The sequence below is a fragment of the Engystomops pustulosus genome, chromosome 1, assembly GCF_040894005.1.
Source record: "Engystomops pustulosus chromosome 1, aEngPut4.maternal, whole genome shotgun sequence".
NCBI classification, from domain to species: domain Eukaryota; kingdom Metazoa; phylum Chordata; class Amphibia; order Anura; family Leptodactylidae; genus Engystomops; species Engystomops pustulosus.
Genome location: NC_092411.1, coordinates 131,833,051 through 131,855,301, shown reverse-complemented (window position 1 = coordinate 131,855,301; position 22,251 = coordinate 131,833,051).

Sequence of the window (22,251 nt, the reverse complement as noted above, 5' to 3'; positions counted from 1 at the left end):
CTGCAGGTTGCCTCTGTCTGGTCCCTGGATACGCCTGTCTACCACCATGGATTTTCCCATCCATTATCCAGGGACCTATCTTACAGACACTTAGGGGTTGCCCCAGGGAGAACCAGTACATCAGCCTCTCCCTCCATATTTCCTGCACACACCACCTGCTGGAGACCTGCCAGGTTGTAGGACAGCCCACCAGTCCCCATACCAAGTACTGTGACATCAGCGCGCACTAGGCCGCAACCGCCAGCCACTCCGGTATTCTGGGCCCAGGCTGCCTGCAGGCCCCAAGAAAAGACTAGGCCCAGGTGGGGGATGTTGCATTGTCCTTACAACATATGGCAAAAATGACATGTTAACCCAGCCTATCTGTTACCGTATATAGTTCATGCAGTTCCTGGTTGTGTATACCATTTGGGCCCAGTGATTTACATATTTTAGTGGTTTTGAGGTGTTGCTGCACTTCTTCCTGGGTTAAATTATAGACCAGCTTAACCAAATCATGTCATCTGCCAGTGGGTATGACAGTCAAGAAGGTGGTATTTAACAAATTGGAACTTTCCTCATATCCCTAACCCCAGGTTATTCCTCATAGGCCTCATAGTTTCTAAGTTGTCGTTTATATATTTAAAAACGTTTGTTTATTATTTCCTTAGTTTACTTATTATATTATAATAATTCTTTCAGTCTCTATTTTTGCTGCCTTTTACAGAGTTTTTCTCTCAATAATCCTGCAATGCTTCATTGCCACCTTCTTTTTTAAGTCATTTAAACTCCTTACCTTTCTCAATTATTGCATGCCTTATTGTATTAGTAAACCGCATTTGTGTCCCATTTTGTGTGCTTTTGTTTTTCAGGATATTGTCCCAAGTTTATGCTGTTACACTCTATTGTGCTCCTAAACTTTAGAGTGCTTATGTTTAGGCCACTATTAACCAGGTCATCCTCAACTTGTTCTGTCAGGTCTATTAGTCAAGATAAGATCAAGGAGGACCAAATAGCAATGGGACAGGCACTACCAGTGTAAATGCATGAGGTATAGTCCACGTATAAGATCAAGGAGTGCTGCCCCACATCTTGTTGGGGTGCAACTGTTTTTGTTAATGAAAAAACCTACTGACCTCGTAGGAACTGCCGGTTTCTGCCTCCCAGTCTATATCAGCATAGTTGAAGTCACATATTTAACCACATTTGCTACAAACGTTGTTCTGTAGCTTCCATTATAATTGGAGCACAAACATAATTGGAAAAAAAATCCCTAGCAGTATATGGCCTTGAGGCAAGAATTCACATATAAACAAAGCCTTTCCCCTTTTTATTTATATGATCATTTTTAAAAAGACCATCGATGACATCTACATTGAAAGACCAGTCAAAGCTATTGTACAGCCATCTCTCACTGATAACATATTTGCCCTCCAACCTTCCAGTTCCTCCATCTTGCTTGTGAGGCTTCTGGCATTAGTGTACTTACACTGTATATGGTTTACCCCATCCCTTTGGTTCTTATTCACTGATCTAAATCCCGCCCCCATTCTATCCCCATTTCCCATAATTCTTCCAGTACCCTATTTATACTACCTTACTCTGTACAAGAGTAGCTGCCCACCTCCCACTAGGAGTGCCCTGAGAGATACCTTGTACACACCCAGCCACCCCCTCTTCCTGCTTCATCTTGCCGGCCAAAGTGGGTGCAGATGAGGCCTAATACAGAACCAAGGCATCTGTGACACCTGCCATCATAGCCAGTGATTCTGGGTTCTGTTCCTGTACTAGTGCCCCCTGCATGCTGTCAGCCCTGTGGGGAATATGGAATGATCTAGGAGCACTATGCTCACATTATACTACTACTAGTCTACTAGCAGTTATGTACTTACATCCATACATCCATACAGTGCTACTGCCAATAGCTGCAGCTTGTGGGTAATATATACTGTATATTGGAATATATCGGTAGCAATGTCTGTACAAAAATCATTAAAAAACAAGTCTGGGGTTGAGAAAAACTGGCTGAACATCGATATAAAATAAGTGCTAAAATTATTTTTTTGCCCTTTTTACCGATTTTGTCCTATTTGACCTTTGCTGAGGGGTTTAAAAATTGTGATATTTCTTCTGTAATGTAGATTAATTAGAGCTGTGTTTTTAAGGTTTTATTACATCAATATCTTGTTATCGAAATAGAGGGCATAGAGCCTTTGCTTTTTTCACAGATTTGTTTCTGTAAAAACAGTGCTGTGGTTGTAGTTAGCTTTATTAGAGAAGAGATAAGAGAACCTTGTAGGGATAGCCACAACATGCAGCAGAACAGCATAATCCTTCATTAAATCGGAACCTGGGGCTTTTCATGTTTGGGAACTGATATAAACTGCACAGGCGGAGGCCTGGACTTCCATCATTAAAGGAAAGCATGTATATGCTTTAGTCATCTTCTTCTCCATAAATGAATTCATTTCTGCTCTTCATTATTGAAAACTGTCAGACACTGCTCTCTGAGTTGCAAAAGACAGATAATGAATTCCAGTCAAGTAAAATGCAGAAATGGGATGTGTTAAGACTAATAGACAAATTATACAATTTAGGAAAAGCACATAATGGCTTGCTTACATGAGTACTTGAAATAGTTTTTAAAATTTATGGCCATAACCTAAACTAATACCAACACACAATTTTAGTTCAATTTCTAGTGACTGATTATCATTCTAATTTCTTCATTTCTTAATGATCATAACAATAGAGATTTAGCGTAAATGCAAAAAGGTCAAGAAGAAAAGTAATTTGCTTATCCCCTTTGGTGGTGTTATATGCATATGCTGTATGTGGGATATATAAGAACTTTTACAGTTCACATATAAATGTAGCTCAAAAATAACACTTATCATTGAGCTGCAATGGTTGTTCCCATAATGAGCTATTCAGTTTTATTGTATAGTTGTAAGAGAGGATTCAAGAATCCTAGCTCCACTGTATCGACAACAACTGAACACAAGATGGCAGAACTACACTTCTCCTATAGGAGTCCCATGATCTGGATACTAACCATGTCTTCCAGTAACCAGTTATCCCCAACTATTATGGTAGGGTGCAATTATGTAAAATTAATATATATAAACTAGAAATACACACATCAACAACACCAGCAAGTATAAAATGAAATGGGAACTAAAAGATGCTAATGGCAATCAGAAGATGGAATGCCTATGCAGATAATGCAACAAATGGATCATGGGGATATTAAGTAAACAGAGAATAAAAAGAATTGACAATAGTTGAAGTAGGATCCAGCTTTTCCAGTATTGTTCCCTAGATCTTTTCTTAAATGCTAAGATATTTCTAACTGACCGCGGCAGCTAAGATGTCAGGCAGGGGAAGGTCTATACCTCCTTTACCCTCATGGCCCCCGTTCACCTGATTGTAGGATTGCTAAGGCACCTGGAAAGGTGATTATGGCCTCCTGGTCTGCCAGGACATCGATGGAGGAGGCCACAGCACGCAGAAGATTCCAAAGAATGAAGGCTTTATTCACATAAAAGGCATAAAATTTGCGACGTTTCAATTCACAATAAATCTTTCTCAAGCATAAAAACATGGCCGATTTAAGCACATATATATACACAGGTGTGTGATGACATCATTTCCTTTCGTGAAATGCAGTAGTGACATATACAATTAAAATACAAAGCAATAAAGTGCTGTAATGTGCAAGAAATATTACTATATATGTACAGTATATGGATATGAAATGTTGTATCTTTTTGCACATTACAGCACTTTATTGCTTTGTATTTTAATTGTATATGTCACTACTGAAAATTTTGCACATTACATCACGAAAGGAAATGATGTCATCACACACCTGTGTATATATATGTGCTCATTTCGGCCATGTTTTTATGCTTGAGAAAGATTCATTGCGAATTGAAACGTCACAAATTTTATGCCTTTCATGTGAATAAAGCCTTCATTCTTTGGAATCTTCTGCGTGCTGTGGCCTCCTCCATCGATGTCCTGTTTCAGTTTTGTGTACCAGAACCCTTGGCTGCGAGCACCACACCTTATGAACTATCGTGTAGGACTCTGATTGCTGTCCCTCCTCTTCTTGTTCCCCTCCTGGTCTGCCAAGTATAGAAGCCTATTAGGCCCAGCTAGCAGCAAGGTATAAAAATGTTACTGTATTTTAATCCTCTTCCCATTCATTTTTTATTGTATAATTAAAAATTTTATTTAAAAAAATCCACAAAATGGGTACTGCCCCGTCCATTACAATGTGTTCCCAACCTTCGACCAAAAAATAAAAAAACAAACAATTAAAATGTCAAATGTAACCAAAATGGTACCAATGAAAATGATGTTCATCTTTTACACTTTACTGGCACCAACCTAGAGAATACTTTTCGCAAAAAAAAACCCTCATATGTCTACTTAAAAATAAACATTTCACCGACAAGAAGCGAAGAAAGAGGGGCACTATCCAAGAAACTTCACATAGATATTAGGTGCAGTAAAGTATCTTCCTGAGATGACATATACCAGTGGTGGCGAACCCATGGCACTGGTGCCAGAGGCGGCACTCAGAGCCCTTTCTGTGGGCACCCGGGCCATCGCCCCAGCACCCGGGCCATCGCCCCAGCACACCGGACAGGACTCAAAGAATCTTCCTGAAGTTCCAAGAAACTTAAAAGATGCTGCTTTCAGTCATATTTTCATACTTACTTTGCTACTTGGGACTGTAGGAAGAGGGAGAACGAGTAGACAGGGCCGAATTATCTTTGGAGGACCTCCTGCTGACCCCACCATTCTCTGTGTACAAAGGGACACTGGAAAGAAGCTAAAATGATGCAAATGTTCCATCTTTCTACTGTGTTGCTGTCGTCAGGAGGCCAATATGATTGAATGTTATTGAAGAACAGGGAGCAATAAGTTACTGCTTTAATTTTTGGTTGGCACCTCGCGATAAATAAGGGGGTTTTGGGTTGCTTTTTGGGCACTCGGCTGCTAAAAGGTTCGCCATCGCTGACATATACAGTGGTGGAAGCGTGTAGGTGGTGCTCAGCGTATAGCATAAGACAGTCCAGTAAATAGTAGCAAAGAACAGAAAACGTGGCAACTAACCATTAAAACAGCTTCTTTATTTCGTCATCGGGTAAAAAGTACACAGACCGGTCAGGATGGAGATAGGAGCAGGGGGTAAAACAAGGCGACAGCCGTTTCGTGCCGTCCGGCGCTTTCTCTAGCCTCTGTGGAGTGGCGTCCACACTTGATACTTAATCTAGTAGGTGGGACGTCACTTCCCTGTAACCTAGTAACCGGGACGCTCTTAGACAAGAGCGGAAGTATACTATATTCTTAGAGAGCATTGTGCGATAAAGTGAAAACAGTTGCATTAAAAGGAGAGTGGATTGTGTAAATACATATAAGAAGCATAGAAAAGAGTGGACTAGTCATATTTTCGTTATGAATATAAGGTATGTAACAAGACATATTTAAGAAGTATGCATTGTTAAACAATAAGGAGTAGTACATACATATAAAACTGACCTGAACGATTGCATGATGCTAGTTATTAGAGATGGGCGAATCGATTCTAATAATTCTAACTTCGGTTAGAATTTCAGGAATTTCGGCTGCTGTGGGGAGCTGGGGGGGGGGGGAATAGAAGAAGTAGTAGTTCCATCAACAGTCGCTTAAGTCTGGATTCCTTAATGAGCAATTTCCTTCACCCGCCTAGTGAGGAGGGTAGCCGCCACCAGCAGCAGCAGCAGGACATGAAGCAGACCCCGCACCAGCAGGTGGTGGCCCACTTGTACAGCCCTTTACCACCTGAGGTAGAGGATCCCATGGACTACTGGGCAGCCAAACTTGATGCGTGGCCGCAACTTGCGGAGTTTGCAGTAGAGAAGCTGTCCTGCCCGGCCAGTAGTGTGGCATCAGAGCGGGTGTTCAGTGCGGCGGGGGCCATCGTTATCCCCGGGAGAACGCGCTTGTCCACCCATAATGTGGAGAGACTGACCTTTGTCAAGATGAATCAGGCTTGGATCGGCCAGGATTTCAACTCGCCAATGCCTAATGCATCAGATAAGATCAGCCATGACGCCTCCTCCAAACGTTGAGAAATGAGTTGAGGTTCTAACTACCTGCCTCAGCTACTATTCTGATGCTGCCACCCACCTGATGCCACACATCTGCTGCTAGTTGCACCATCTGCCTCCTACCATCTTTACCAGGGACTGGAATTGTCCGCCACCTCCACACTATATCATGGTGCCACTCTACAGGCTCCTGCTGCTTGTGATGCCACCTTCACACTATATCATTGTGCCACTCTGCGGCTTCCTGCTGCTTCTGATGCCGCCTTCACACTATATCATTGTGCAACTCTGTGGGCTCCTGCTGCTGCTTCTGATGCCACCTTCACACTATATGATTGTGCCACTCTGCGGGCTCCTGCGGCTTCTGATGCCACCTTCACACTATATCATTGTGCCACTCTGCGGGCTCCTGCTGCTGCTTCTGATGCCACCTTCACACTATATGATTGTGCCACTCTGCGGGCTCCTGCGGCTTCTGATGCCACCTTCACACTATATCATTGTGCCACTCTGCGGGCTCCTGCTGCTTCTGATGCCACCTTCACACTATATCATTGTGCCACTCTGCGGGCTCCTGCTGCTGCTACTGACGCCACCAACATACTATATCATTGTGCCACTCTGCAGGCTCCTGCTGCTTCTGATACCAGCTTCACACTATATGATTGTGCCACTCTGCGGGCTCCTGCTGCCGCCTTCACACTATATCATTGTGCCACTCTGCGGGCTCCTGCTGCTGCTTCTGATGCCCCCTTCACACTATATGATTGTGCCACTCTGTGGGCTCCTGCTGCTGCTGCCTTCACACTATATGATTGTGCCACTCTGCAGGTTCCTGCTGCTTCTGATGCCGCCTTCACACTATATCATTGTGCCACTCTGCGGGCTCCTGCTGCCACCTTCACACTATATCATTGTGCCACTCTGCGGGCTCCTGCTGCCGCCTTCACACTATATCATTGTGCCACTCTGCGGGCTCCTGCTGCTACTTCTGATGCCACCTTCACACTATATCATTGTGCCACTCTGCGGGCTCCTGCTGCTGCTTCTGATGCCGTCTTCACACTACATCATTGTGCCACTCTGCGAGCTCCTGCTGCTACTGATGCCACCAACGCACTATATCATTGAGCCACTCTGCAGGCTCCTGCTGCTTCTGATGCCACCTTCAAACTATATCATTGTGCCACTCTGCAGGCACCTGCTGCTTCTGATGCCACCTTCACACTATATCATTGTGCCACTCTGCAGGCTCCTGCTGCTTCTGATGCCACCTTCACACTATATCATTGTGCCACTCTGCAGGCTCCTGCTGCTTCTGATGCCACCTTCAAACTATATCATTGTGCCACTCTGCAGGCACCTGCTGCTTCTGATGCCACCTTCACACTATATCATTGTGCCACTCTGCAGGCACCTGGTGCTTCTGATGCCACATTCACACTATATCATTGTGCCACTCTGCGGGCTCCTGCTGCTTCTGATGCCCCCTTCACACTATATCATTGTCCCACTCGGCAGGCTCCTGCTGTTTCTGATGCCACCTTCACACTATATCATTGTGCTACTCCTGCTGCTACTGATGCCACCTTCATACTATATCATTGTCCCACTCTGCGGGCTCCTGCTGCTTCTGATGCCACCTTCACACTATATCATTGTGCCACTCTGTGGCTTTCCCTGTTGCTGTCACCTGTGGACTCCTGCTGCTGCTTCTTCTGTCGCCACCTCCATACTCTTATCATTGTGCCACTTTGTGGCCTCCTGTTGCTGCTGCTGATGCCACCTCCACACTATATAATTGTGCCACTCTGTGGCTATCCCTGTTGCTGCCACCTGTGGGCTCCTGCCACCACCTCCACACTCTTATCATTGTGCCACTTTGTGGCCTACCATGTTTCCGCCACCTCCATAATTTGTCATTGTGCCACTCTGCAGCCTACTCATGCTGCTGCCAACTGACCGCTGTCTCCCTGGAACACCCTGTGAGTTCCATAATGCTGTTTTCACCCTCCATCACTCTATGATGTTGCCACTATGTTTGGTTTTCCCCTTCATTTCATCTGTCAGAAGGATGAAAAGCTTCAGGATTGATAGCCAAAAGCAGGAGTGGATACAGAACACAGAGGACATGCAAGTATCCCATTTGCTGCTCATCTCTATTTGGGATCAACTCCTGTTTGTTTTTGGCTTTAGCAATACTGATGGATTATTGACCGATTGAAAGAGGACACTGACGCGTGAAAAGAAGGGCAAAATGATCAGTGACATCAATGCAAAATTACTGCCGACATCCTCTGCACTCTTTTGGGGGGCTTTCCACATGTCCGCGTTTAACAGAACAGGCTCTGTCATAATCATGGAATCATCTGAGTAAGTGTAAAAAGAGTGCACTCTTTGATGTTATAGTGGGATCTTGGCCCTCAGCTCGGTCCTTTCGAGCTGGCATAGACGTTACCTTGTCAGGCTGCATTCCCGCTTTGCTTATTTGGGGAAGTTGGCCTATGTAAGTGCACATGGAAGTGAAGAGTGAAGCGATTCTAAGAGCCGCGGCTGTCATGTGAATGTCATACTAAAACACAGTATTGTTTGAAGACCAAACCACGCTCCCTATGCATATTTAAGCATGGTAAATGTTCTACAACACCCTACAGGCTCTCTGCAGCCAGGAAATGCCTGTTTTTTAACGTGATTCGCTTTGATTCGATTCGGTTTGAATCAAATTTTTTTCGAAAAATTCGGCGAATCGGGACGAAACGAATTTTAACAAATTCACCCATCCCTACTAGTTATGACCTACAACTCTCGGGGCGCACTTATGGTTATTTTGCCAGTATATCCTTTATATATATATTTATAAAATATATATATTTTTTGGAGGCGGTAGGCGGCCGCCTACCAGTATATCCTTTATTCTTTTACTTCTCCTAAATGATCTCATTTAGGAGAAGTAAAAGTATAAAGGATATACTGGTAGGCGGCCGCCTTCCGTCTCCAAAAAATAACTGGTTAAACAAAATGATTCCCACTGGCAATTTCAGATGCGGCCAGTGTAGATATTGTGACCAGAACATAATGGCTAAACATCTATGCCTGGGAGGCATCGACATATCATTGCGCCAGTTATTTTCATGTAAATCACAATTTATAGTGTACGTGATCTTATGTCCATGTGGGTTCTTCTATATAGGGAAGACAATACGACCCCTATATATCAGATTTAGCGAACACTGCTATTCAGTTAAGAGTAAAAAGGGGGTACCAAGGCTCATCGAGCATGTAAATATAATACACGGAGGTAATACACAAATACTTCGTTTCGGCGGTATAGAGCATGTACCAGTACCAAAAAGTATCCAAAGCACCAGCATTCAGCACATCCTATTGGAGCTATATACAATATGAGGAAAGATAGGTCTAAAATACTTTATCCTTTAATATAAATCATAAAAAACATAAACAAGACCAGTATATGTAGCTACATACAGATGATAAATTAATTACACAATTCACAATAAATGGTATAAGATATTGCTTATGAGATCTTATTCCGTTGTAGGTAACTGTTCACATTCCAACCATCAAAAATTCAAAGCGTTTTTAAAAGTCACATAGCATAAAATAAACAACATTCTCCACTTGTTGCACTAATAATGTTTTCAAGTAATTTGCACTCTGGATAATATATTCACACTTTTAGTATAACGTTCCTGTAAGCAGTGTCGTAACAGTTTTTTTTTACTTTTTGAAAAAATGTTGTAGTCTGCAATCTGCACATTCAACAGATAAATTGCAACCTTGTGTTGTAAAGAATGTCCTGTATAGTTTCCCAGTAGAGTTAAGCGCTGTGGTAGGAACAGAATGATATTCACACAATACTTTGTTGAGATATGGTGCAATATGTTGTTGTATGTAGTTGGTGTATGAAACACCACAAGATCAATGATAGATTCTCATATCGTATGTCAGCAACATATTTCTTTTAGTTGCAACAATGAAAAATGGAGATGAAATGTGGTAACGTTACTCACGGCCCCTGCTAAGCACTTTGTGTAAACGTGAAATCTCCTTTGGCATTGTCTCTGCTTGACTGCGCATGCGTGGTGGCCAATTGAATGGTTACGGAGCTCCGTTTCTTACGACATGCGGTTTCTGTTGAGAGTAATTCCAACACATCAGCTCTCCCGGTTTGCTCTCCTCAGCTCTCTTTTCAAAGAGGAAACACAGCGTGATCTCCAAAGCAAACCGGGAGAGCTGATGAGTTGGAATTACTCTCAACAGAAACCGCATGTTGTAACAACTTTTTGGAATTTTCTATTTTTTCTTGTTTAGTGATACTCTAAACTACCCAACAGCACAGGTTTTAGAAAACATCTGCAGGTGTGAAGTGTTTGCTGAGTAGCCCCAATTATTTCTATTTTTGCATCTTTCTTCTATGTACCAGTACCACCTAATGGCGGGGACCGTCATAGGGATCTTTTGAGAAGAGAGGCATGCTGGATTATGAGAACTAACTCAATGGGCCCTCTGGGACTTAATGACAAAAATGACATGGGAGTATTCCTCTAGCCTAGTCAAAATAACCATAAGTGCGCCCCGAGAGTTGTTGGTCATAACTAGCATCATGCAATCGTTCAGGTCAGTTTTATATGTATGTACTACTCCTTATTGTTTAACAATGCATACCTCTTAAATATGTCTTGTTACATACCTTATATTCATAACGAAAATATGACTAGTCCACTCTTTTCTATGCTTCTTATACGTATTTACACAATCCATTCTCCTTTTAATGCAACTGTTTTCACTTTATCGCACAATGCTCTCTAAGAATATAGTATACTTCCGCTCTTGTCTAAGAGCGCCCTGGTTACTAGGTTATAGGGAAGTGACGTCCCACCTACTAGATTAAGTATCAGGTGTGGACGCCACTCCACAGAGGCTAGAGAAAGCGCCGGACGGCGAGAAACGGCTGTCGCCTTTCGCGACATAAGGGAAATGTTAATTATGAGGTTAGTTTGGTTGTATGACTAGTTGTCTGTAAGGCAGAAAATTTAGAATTTTGAAAATAGAGAATTTGTTTTTAATTTCCGCTAAAGTTCATTTTTTCATAAACAAAAGAATATCACTCAAATTTATCAATTAACATGAAGTACAATGTGCTGAGGGAAAACAGTCTCAAAATCATCTGGATATGTTAAAACATTCCAAACTCATAAAGTTAAAACAAATTATTGTGACACATGTCAGATTTAAAAAAAAAAGCAGCATCAGGAAGGTGCCAAATAAGTTTGACGGATGAACCTCCCCTTTTTCATAGTGATCTTTTATTTTAGAGAAAATTCCATTTTCCATTATTATCTTTATGTATATTATCTTCTCAATGCAAAGGGCAGGACCATGCCTGCTAGTGCACATGTTTTCTTCTTGCTACACCTTTTCCCTGCAAGAGATGACAATCATTGTGCAAAGGAGTGGTGTTGCTTGGTGCTGGGCAACATAAAAAGAAGAAAACATTGTACCTCCTGGGATGAGTATAACATATGTGCACTGGAAAGACAAGTTGCATAAATATTAAACATAACAATCTCACATACAGGCAGTCCCAGGGTTACGCACAAGATAGGTTGAATTTGTATGTAAGTCAAAACTGTATATTTTGTAGTTGTAGTTCGACATTTTTTTTGCCCCAGTAACAAATGGAGTTTCAAAATTTTCTGCATTAATTGGACTAAGGATTATCAATAAAGCCTCATTACAGACACCGTACAGCTGATCATTGCAGTCTGAGACTATAGTAAAGCATCCAGAGAGTGTCACCAGAGGTCACAATGGGCAGAGGGGCCAGTCTTTAACTAGGGGTCATCTGTAAGTCGAGTGTCTGTATAACAGATCACTGAGAAACATGATGTACGTCTTCAAAGCACATACAATTCCCACTACTATGCTGACTTTACTTGTTGGTGAGTTGGGAGACAGAATCCCTTTTAAGGAAATCCAACGCAGGGTTTTAAGTTTATTAACCATTCATGAATATGGGTATATGTGTTACGTCCATGTCTGATTCTATCTTGGTTCTCTCTAATCGACTGAGGAAATGCTGAGTTTCTCTGTGGTTCACTTTTATACGTGAACAAGAGGATGGCTGTGGATTGAATTCACCACGCCCGTCTCTCTGCTCTCTGTCCGCTGCTATGACCTGGGGCGGATTTTCTCCACTTGTAAAATATCCTGTGCTCGACTCATTCCCTTCTGGTTAAAGTCTTCTTTGCCTGCTTTGTATTCTGTGTGAGGTTTGATCCACTATTTGTACCTCTGGTTTTCAGATCTTTGCTTACATTTTGTGATTATTCCTTTGTTCCTCTGATTCTGTTCTATACAATCTTTGCTGTGACCCGGATTGTCGACCATTGGCTTGTTTTGTGTATGTTTGTCTTGTTTTGTGTCTCACAAGGGACTGTCTTCATAGTTGTCCTGTATAGCTTAGGATACACATAGGGAAGCAGGCAGGGTGTTTGAAGGGGGGGGTGTTCGGAGCTTAGGGCTCACTGTCCTGTTTTGTCTGCCCTTACTCAATTCAACTCCCCCTTGTTACAATATATTTATTATATTATTTATTTATTATATTTTACATATTTATTACTGTAAAATTAACTTTTTTGTTTCATTTAAATAAAGTTAAAAGTAAATTTTTTTAACATAAGAGCTTCAGGGGGCAACGCTAGGCATCAGGGATCTGGCTCTTACATGCTTTCCAAAGCACTTTTGCCCACCTCCCTGCCCCCCACCTTCTCCCTGGAGCCCCCAGAGGTTCTGTTGACATCCCACAAAGCACTTGTACTTCATTTAATTTAAAAGTAAATTTTATACGTACTGCATCTTATTAAAACTTCTAATAAACATATCCTCTTATTCACACTGCGGAGAATGGGCCTACCTGTCTTCACTGTTGGGAGCATCATCCGGAAGTGGAAGGCTTATAGAACTACTGTTAGCCTTCCACGGCCTGGACAGCCTTTGAAAGTTTCCTCCCGTGCTGAGGCCAGGCTTGTCCGAAGAGTCAAGGCTAACCCAAGGACAACAAGAAAGGAGCTCCGGGAAGAGCTCATGGCAGTGGGGACATTGGTTTCAGTCAATACCATAAGTAACGTACTCCACCGCAATGGTCTCCGTTCCAGATGAGCACGTAAGGTACCTTTACTTTCAAAGCGTCATGTCAAGGCTCGTTTGCAGTTTGCTCATGATCACTTGGAGAACTCTGAGACAGACTGGTTCAAGGTTCTCTGGTCTGATGAGACCAAGATCGAGATCTTTGGTGCCAACCACACACGTGACGTTTAGAGACTGAATGGCACTGCATACGACCCAAAGAATACCATCCCTACAGTCAAGCATGGTGGTGGCAGCATCATGCTGTGGGGCTGCTTCTCAGCCAAGGGGCCTGGCCATCTGGTCCGCATCCATGGGAAGATGGATAGCACGGCCTACTTGGAGATTTTGGCCAAGAACCTCCGCTCCTCCATCAAGGATCTTAAGATGGGTCGTCATTTCATCTTCCAACAAGACAACGACCCAAAGCACACAGCCAAGAAAACCAAGGCCTGGTTCAAGAGGGATAAAAACAAGGTGTTGCAGTGGCCTAGTCAGTATCCTGACCTTAACCCAATTGAAAACTTGTGGAAGGAGCTCAAGATTAAAGTCCACATGAGACACCCAAAGAACCTAGATAACTTGGAGAAGATCTGCATGGAGGAGTGGGCCAAGATAACTCCAGAGACCTGTGCCAGCCTGATCAGGTCTTATAAAAGACTATTATTAGTTGTAATTGCAAACAAGGGTTATTCCACAAAATATTTAACCTAGGGGTTGAATAATAATTGACCCACACTTTTATGTTTAAAATTTATTAAAATATAACTAAGCAACATAACTTTTTGGTTTGTAAGATTTATGCATCTGTTAATAAATCCTGCTCTTGTTTGAAGTTTGAAGGCTCTAACTTATTTGCTTCTTATCAAACCTGCTAAATCTGCAGGGGGTTGAATACTACTTGTAGGCACTGTATACTTATGTCAGGCCTCATTCTCAAGATGTTAAAGATATCCTATCACAAACAAGACACAAGAAGAAACCACAAGGAATAAGAATGACAATTATGTAGGTTTTTGCAAATGATCACAGACCTGGGTGTAGAAAACAATATTGCTTTTATATGATTATAGTGATATCATATATCTATATGCTATATAGGCTACATCCACAATACGTTATGGGGAACGTATGTACGGCCGCAAGCTTGACGTCCCCCATAGATGGCAATTGCAGCACGGAGCGATACGGTGCTGCACCATACCACTCCATACATGGGGACGCCATGCGGTGCTACGGAGAGGGGAAGTGTCACCCCTCCTCCTCTCCATGGCGCTGAACGTAAGCCCGCCCAGCTACGGCCTGGTGGACATACGTTTGTGTGCATGCAGCCTAATACTGTGGTTTCCCACTTAGACTAGAAGCCCGCATGCAAACTACGTTTTCTATGAAGACAGGTCATAAATTACCCGTCTTGTAAATGCATGCTCTGTTGTGCAAGGAAGTGAATGTTATACACTCTGTAGCTGTTTTCAGTATGGATTTCAGTTTTTCATGCTAACAGCATAATGGTGACAAGTAGCTAGCCTGCTGGTTTAATGTTACAGTTGCCAACAGTGCCAAGCCATCTGATGCTGAGTAAAATCTGCTTTAACAAAATAATCATTTAAGTCATCTGGCTGGTGCAGAACGTGTGATAAACATGTCATGCTTTACAATTTATAGAGCTTGCATCAAATGGCGTATTTCAGGAGTTGATTTGAATGGAACAGCTGAAGAGTCAGATGATGGCAGAATGTATTAGAATATGTTAATTAATGCTGTAAGGACAGCGCTCTACAAGCAAAGGAGGATTGTGATAGGAAACCAAAAGAAAGTCATACATTGTTTTAATATAGATTCTATAGTCATTACTTTCTAACACAATGGGAGAGCTTGGGTTAAAAGACTCACATAATTCACTGTGGGTCTGCAATACCAAACACAGTAAGCAATCAATCATATATATGTGTATGTGGGATCTCGACTTGTTGTGCCATATATGGCTAACACCTTCCATAGTAGACATTTTCCTTTTCTATATCTGTATTTTATTGTCATTTTTAATATTCTTTAATAAAGATTCTATTTTTAATTCAAACTTTTTGGTCTACATTATTCATTCCCCTAGGTCTTGTGGTTTGGCTTAAGATTTCATTTGGGAGCAGTGCATATTATACTCCGCAGGCAATTGTTTTGCAACTTTGTTTTGTTTCTGACAGTAGAGAGATTTAGAAAATTGAAAGTGAATAAGCACTTACTGCTTTAAAAAAGAACAGCACATGTTTAAATTGGTGAAAAGTCCTCTTTCACATCTTGCATTGCTATCTGTGAGGCTATGAATGTTCTTCCACTTTAAAAGCAATTGGGCACACAATCAAGAGTGGCTGTTGGTTGCTCATTTTGCTGCCCACAATGCCATATTAACAGCCCTCTCTTAACAATGTTTTTAGGTTGTTGCTGTGTTCTGCAAATTATACTAGTGGACAGACTAAGCAAGTGAAATTCAGAATGTGCCTCCAACTGCAAAACCAAGCAAAAATAAATCTTGTGAAAAGTTATAGAAGTTTGTGCAGAGAGTACTTAAAGGGATTGTCTGAGAGCTTAAGGTGGCCTGGGGGGATGTAAAAAAAAACCAAAAAACTTTCTTTTGCACTCCCGTTGTCCCGCACTGCATTAGTCACCTGATCACACAACCCAGTTCATTGTTACAATGCCAGTAAGACTAAAAGTGTTGGAAGACTTCTACACTTTTATACCATTTTAAAGGGGTTTGCCCGAGAAAGAAAGTCCTCAAATCTTAATCCCCTAGTTGTGTTAACATGATATGTTATGCTCCTATCACTGCATTAGCTGATCAGTGTAAGATTCAGCTCTGTGTGTGGGCACCAGCTGAGCAGTCATGAGATTCTACTAATATCTGACACACAGAAAAAGAGAGATGTGACAGATATGAGTCATGAGATGAATATAAGAAACAATGGGGGACATGTATATTAGTTTATTTTTTCTTTGGTGTATAATTGAGATTTTTGACAGGTCTTTTTTGTGCCTTATGTATGATCATGTTTTTTTTTCTTGTGATACATCTTTAGTTTTTGGTCTTGCTTTTAGACTTTTTGTTGCAAATGTCTCAATTCTACATGGACACAAGCCAAGTGAGGGGGTTATATACAGGAGTTGACACGACTGTAAATTTTGAATTTGAGGCCGTGGCCTGCATTTTTAAGCACTGTAGTCACACCCCAGGGAGATGACGACAAATGAGGGTGCGGTTGCACGTTTTGTAAATGCCATGTTGACAGCGATGTAATTAGGCAAATCTGCTCTTCTCAATTGTTCTGTATGCGTTAACACCACATGTGACCGCGGCATTAGAAGTAAATCATACATTTCAATAAAATGTGAATGCAAACATTAATACATTAAAAAAAAAAAACAGGCCAAACTTTCAATGCCCAGCAGGTTTATGTGCAAAATTTTTAAACATTTTAAGAATGTGAAATAATTCCTATTTACATGTTAAAACAGGGTCCATTAAAAAAATCCTTTCTCTGTACCTGCCCTGGACCAGGAGGAGATTTGTGGCAAAACATTGCAAAAGTAAGCAAAAAAAGTGATACGTAGGTGAAAAGTGGCACATCTGAAAAATGAAATACACAAGGCACCCTGCACATGGTGCAGACGAAGACATACTTGAGAAACTACAGCAAAAACTGCTGTGAAAAGTAGCAAAAACAATAAAAGTTTCAAAAATGAAAGAATAAAAACTCATATGTGTAGAGCTAGCCTTCTCTACATGCTGCTAGACAAGAAGTCTCTCCTCCTGCTCCTGCAGTAAAGGAGATTTAAGAATTTTGTCTTTGTGGGAATACCTCTTTAACTCTTTCCCTGCCAAGAACATATCTCATTTATCCTCATATCATATCTATAGAGCTAGCCTTCTCTACATGCTGCTAGACAAGAAGTCTCTCCTCCTGCAGTAAAGGATATTTCAGAATTTTGTGGGAATACCTCTTTAACTCTTTCCCTGCCAAGAACATATCTCATTTATCCTCATATCATATCTATAGAGCTAGCCTTCTCTACATGCTGCTAGACAAGAAGTCTCTCCTCCTGCTCCTGCAGTAAAGGATATTTAAGTATATTTAAGAATTTTGTCTTTGTGGGAATACCTCTTTAACTCTTTCCCTGCCAAGGACATATCGCATTCATCCTCACAGGGTGGCACCTGTATGGCCAGGGACATATGTTATACCTCCTCACTTCAGATCGCTATAATTTCGTTTCTAGGTGCCAGGGAACCGGAGATATTAAAGTGAGAATCTATATATAAAAATCACTCCCGATGGCACTTTGACAGTTAATACCTCCGGTTTCCTGGTACTTCATAGGAAAAAAGAAGTGAGATTCTAGGTGCCACGGATCCGAAATTATAGTCCTATGAAGTGTGCCCCCCTCTCCATCTTCTTAGCCATCAGGCTGCAGTAAGAATTTGGAGGAGGGTGAAGAGATGAGCTGCTCATAGATAAAGTGAATATTGATGAGCGAAATGTTGAGCAAAATGATGAACATTCAATCCTCTTCGCTTAATGTGGGTACATATTAACACTGCAACCCAGAACTTGTTCAAAAAGTTGTAACACAGAAACACACACACATTCCTGAATAAAGTTTTTATTTCACACTATCCTCCATTATTTACACCTATATTATGGCTTTCTTACTCAAACCACGGAAGGGTCTGCGTGGTTAATACAATGGCACACATCGAAAAGTGATCTTTGTTATCTCATTAGCTTGGTTTATGGATATATAGTTTTGATTTGTATTACCATACACTAATATATCTGTGTAAAGCTCAGTGCAATTTTCATTTTTGAGCCCACTGTGGAATTAACATTCGCTGAAAATAAGAGTACATTGATAGCCCATTGGATACAGAGGCGGAGGATTACAGTCTGAACCACCCCTAGAAAGTATTGTTATTTCTAAGTAACTGAGTTATCACATACTGCAGCATTGCATATGAATGTTAGCAAATACATTGCATCTTTTCATTTTTGTATTGCTTCTAATTGATCCGAACATATGAACCGTGGATTTACTATGGATGACAATAGTAAAACACACGCATGCGCACAGTTCATCTCCAGACGCCTGATGCCCTGCACTATTGCTGTGATTTTCCGTTGTGACCCTGGTTCCGTTTCTGACTTCGCTCCTTTGCCGCCTGCCCTGACCTTTTGCTACGTCTCCGACTTTGATCCTGTGCTGCCAATCCTGACCTCTTGCCGGTCCCCTACTACGAGATTGCCTACCATTTCTGTACCTTGACCTTGGAACTGCCTGTGGAACGACCTGGTGGTACCACACCGCAGCAAGTCCAACCGGGTGCCACTTTTTTAGCAGATGTATTTATTTTTAAATTTGTATTTCTAGTAGAAGTTAGTACTCAGCCTACTTTTATTTAATGATTTTGACAGAATAATAACTTTTTACTTTGTGTGTTAAATATTTTAAATACTGTACATTTGTGGATTGTAACCAAATATTGCATGGTTTATGTCTTAGTATTATTGGGAGTGTAAATTCTTATTGATCTTGTCTATTATTCTCACTTTATTATTACTTCCCTATTTTTGCTTAAACCTCTGCTTTGATGTGAATTTTATGTAAAAATATATGTTTCATTGCATTTTTAAAAATAATTTGTGTTTTTCACAAAGTTTCAGGATGGTGGTAAGGGCTGTCAACTGTTTATCAAGACGAATGCAATCGTCTGGTTGTCCGCTTTCAGAAACATATCTGTTTCAGGGGTGCCTTTACTTTTTAATCTGTTTTATTGCAAGTTGTGACTGTCTTAAAATTTCTAGCTGAAAAGCATACTTTTGGTTATTTCATTTTTATGCTGCAATTTCGGTTTTATATGTATACGTCAAAAATTGTAAAAATTGTTCTGGCCAATAACGCAACAAAATTTTCAGAAATGCCTGGCAGGGAAAGGCTCAATTCTTTTCTAACTATTAGAACACTGGGGCACATTTGCTATAAGTACTGAAAACTGCACTAAAAGTGCATTTGCCTGTGTATAATGCAGGGTGTGCCAAATTCATGAAGAATGCAGCTGGTGCTTCCCTACATTGGGCCGACAAACTTGACCAACTTTTTTAGTGGTGCACCTTTAACATAGAGCTTGTCTGACTTTGCATGATAAATATGGCGCACGGTAGGAATAAGGCTACATAACGCCCCCTAATTTGTGTCGCATATTGCCTAGTGCAGCGTGCGCCACAATAGTGTCACGTACACCAGAAATGTGTCTCAGACACTTCTTAAATACCTGTACAATCAACGTGCAAAGTCTGACAGAAACTGGCGCACAGCCCTTAGTAAATGTGGGCAACTAGAACTAAAGAGCTAAATGCCCGTCATGTTATACCACACATATCTGGTTTGTAATCTAATGAAGAATAGACTGGCACATTCAAAATTCATTGGTAGCAGGGGTCATTTACAGTTATGATAACCCTTTTAGGAAATCTTAGACGCCGTCTATGGGATGAAAAAAGAAAAATTAAGGCACAAAGTAAATGCTTGTCCTGTGGAAAATAATGCTATTAACTTTGTGTCCTTTAAGCAGTTATCAAGTTTTCTGTGCCCCTTGCGCCTTTATTTTATAGCAGGGGATTGTCTCCTGAGACATGTTGCTAGAGTTAAGAGGTGTTCAGTATAGCAAATAGAATCCCACATGCACAATGTGAACAAACATATATCCATTCCATCAGAGAAAATCACTTTCTGTGCCACACAGCAGAGTGCATTGCAGGTTATTGTTCAAGAAAAGAGAGGGCACTGGTCTATAGAAACATCTGTATACAGAGACAAAGTAAAAGAAATGAGACAATTACATTAAAAGCCAGTGAAGGCGATCGTACCATAGGCGCCTATGTTTCACAGTTATGATGACAGTAATAACTTATTCCTAGCACAAGTTGGAAGTGAAAAATAATTTAGTCCAGACCTGGATCAATATTGACACTGGACGTGAATAGAAGTTAAAAATCTTTCATAAAGCGGTGGCATCTTTCCTCAGTTCAGCCACTCAAGTGAAAACTGCTAATCTTTCCTGAGAAATGTACGAAGAAAGGAGGATTTCATTGAGCTCATCCAGGATGATAGTAACAATTAATCTCAGAAGAAATATGAGCCGAGAAAGTCACCACATGCCCAGTGCCAAACATGACGTTTGCTTGTTATGGCAAAGTAAACAAAAACAAATATGTGCCATCTCAGGGTAATGGTGCCAAAGCAGGTAATAGAACTACTTTAGTTACTGTATACTACTTAATTAAGATATAGATTGGTAGAACTGCTCTACAAAACCATATTGAGCCTATGGTGTTCCCCAATAATTAATCATGTTGCAATGTTAGACACTGACAGATATCAAAGGGCAATTCGGGTGCCTTGCTCATTTACATGTATGGTACTGTAAGAACAGGCCTACAAATTATTACGATAGGTTGATGACCATAGATAATCACCAATGATTGACTTGCTGCAGGTTTAAACCCCACAATGCAAGGAACTTTGTGTGGTGGATTTTGTAAACAGCATGTGGATCAGCTTAGTTTAATGATTCGCTATGCGGCAGCAGCTAATAGCAAAGGATAGCGTCCATCAATTTTGCAACAGCTATTTTGTGGAATTGTGACCTGAATGCATAGCCCAGACTATTTATCAGAAAATTAACCTGGGACCTAAATTTATAGCATCATCATCATAGATACTGTTATTGCTAAGATACATCAGTGACTCTATCCAACATACAGTCCATATAATTGAGATCGAAGGCAGAAAAAAACTAAAATTGAAGAGGTGGTTCAGACAAAAAAAAAATGGGGCCACTTCCAAGAAAATATGTAGGAGGGATTGCATGAGCTACTTAAACATATGAAGTTAAATGCATCAAAAATATTACTAATTATTTGGTGTAAATGTAGAGTTTGGGTCATATGAAAGGAAGGGGCCACAATATGAGGGAGGAATTAGGGCCACAATATAACAGAGAACAGGAGGCCACAATGTTTGAGACGGGGGCCAATATATGGGAGGAGGGAGCCACAATATCAGAGGACTGAGGGCCACAATATGAAAGGAAAATCATGCAGGCGTGCTGGGGAGGTAAGTTTTAAAAAAAGAAAGCTGTACTCACCTCCTCCGTCGCTCCCGGGGTCATGCGCCGCCGTCTCACTGGTGCTTGCCTGTTTGTTTACAGGAGCACGGAAGCTCCGCTGAGTTCGGCTTCTGGCCAACCGAGATAGCCGGTCACGCCCTACCGTCCCTACTCCCAGCGCTGTATCATGCGCGGAGATATAGGGATGGCGGCATGGGACACAGGGAGGTAAGGAGAAGGTGAGTACAGCTTTCTTTTTTTAAAACTTACCTCTCCAGCCCGCCTACACGATTTTCAAAAGAGTCGGACAACCCCTTTAAATTCCAAATTTCATAACCAACCTTTTTTGATAGTGTATTAAAGACTTCCACTGTCCCACTGCCCTATACAAGGAATGAACCAGTCAACTACTAACATGTTTCCCCCTCTCTCAGCCATAGTCAAGGTTTACTAATGAGAATAATGTGTGGCAGTGTCATATAGGGTGCATTCACTCGTTGCGTTTTGACCTGCGTTTTCATTGCGTTTAAAATGCATATACAAGGCTGAGGAGAGGTGATTTGCCTAATTACATAACTGTTAACATTTCCGTTTACAAAATGTATTGTAAACGCGATGTTAACACATACATTAACATCACGTTAACACGTGCGTTAACAGTGCGTTAACAAACGTAAACGGTAATGTAATTAGGCAAATTACCTCTTATCAGCTGTTGTATTTGCGTTTTAAACGCAATGAAAACGCAACCGAAACACAACGTGTGAACGCGCCCTTAAAGATTTCCAATTAGGTATCTGGAAATCTTTGCATGTAGCTATACAATGTTACAGGCCTCCAGTATAAATTTCAGTAATGAAC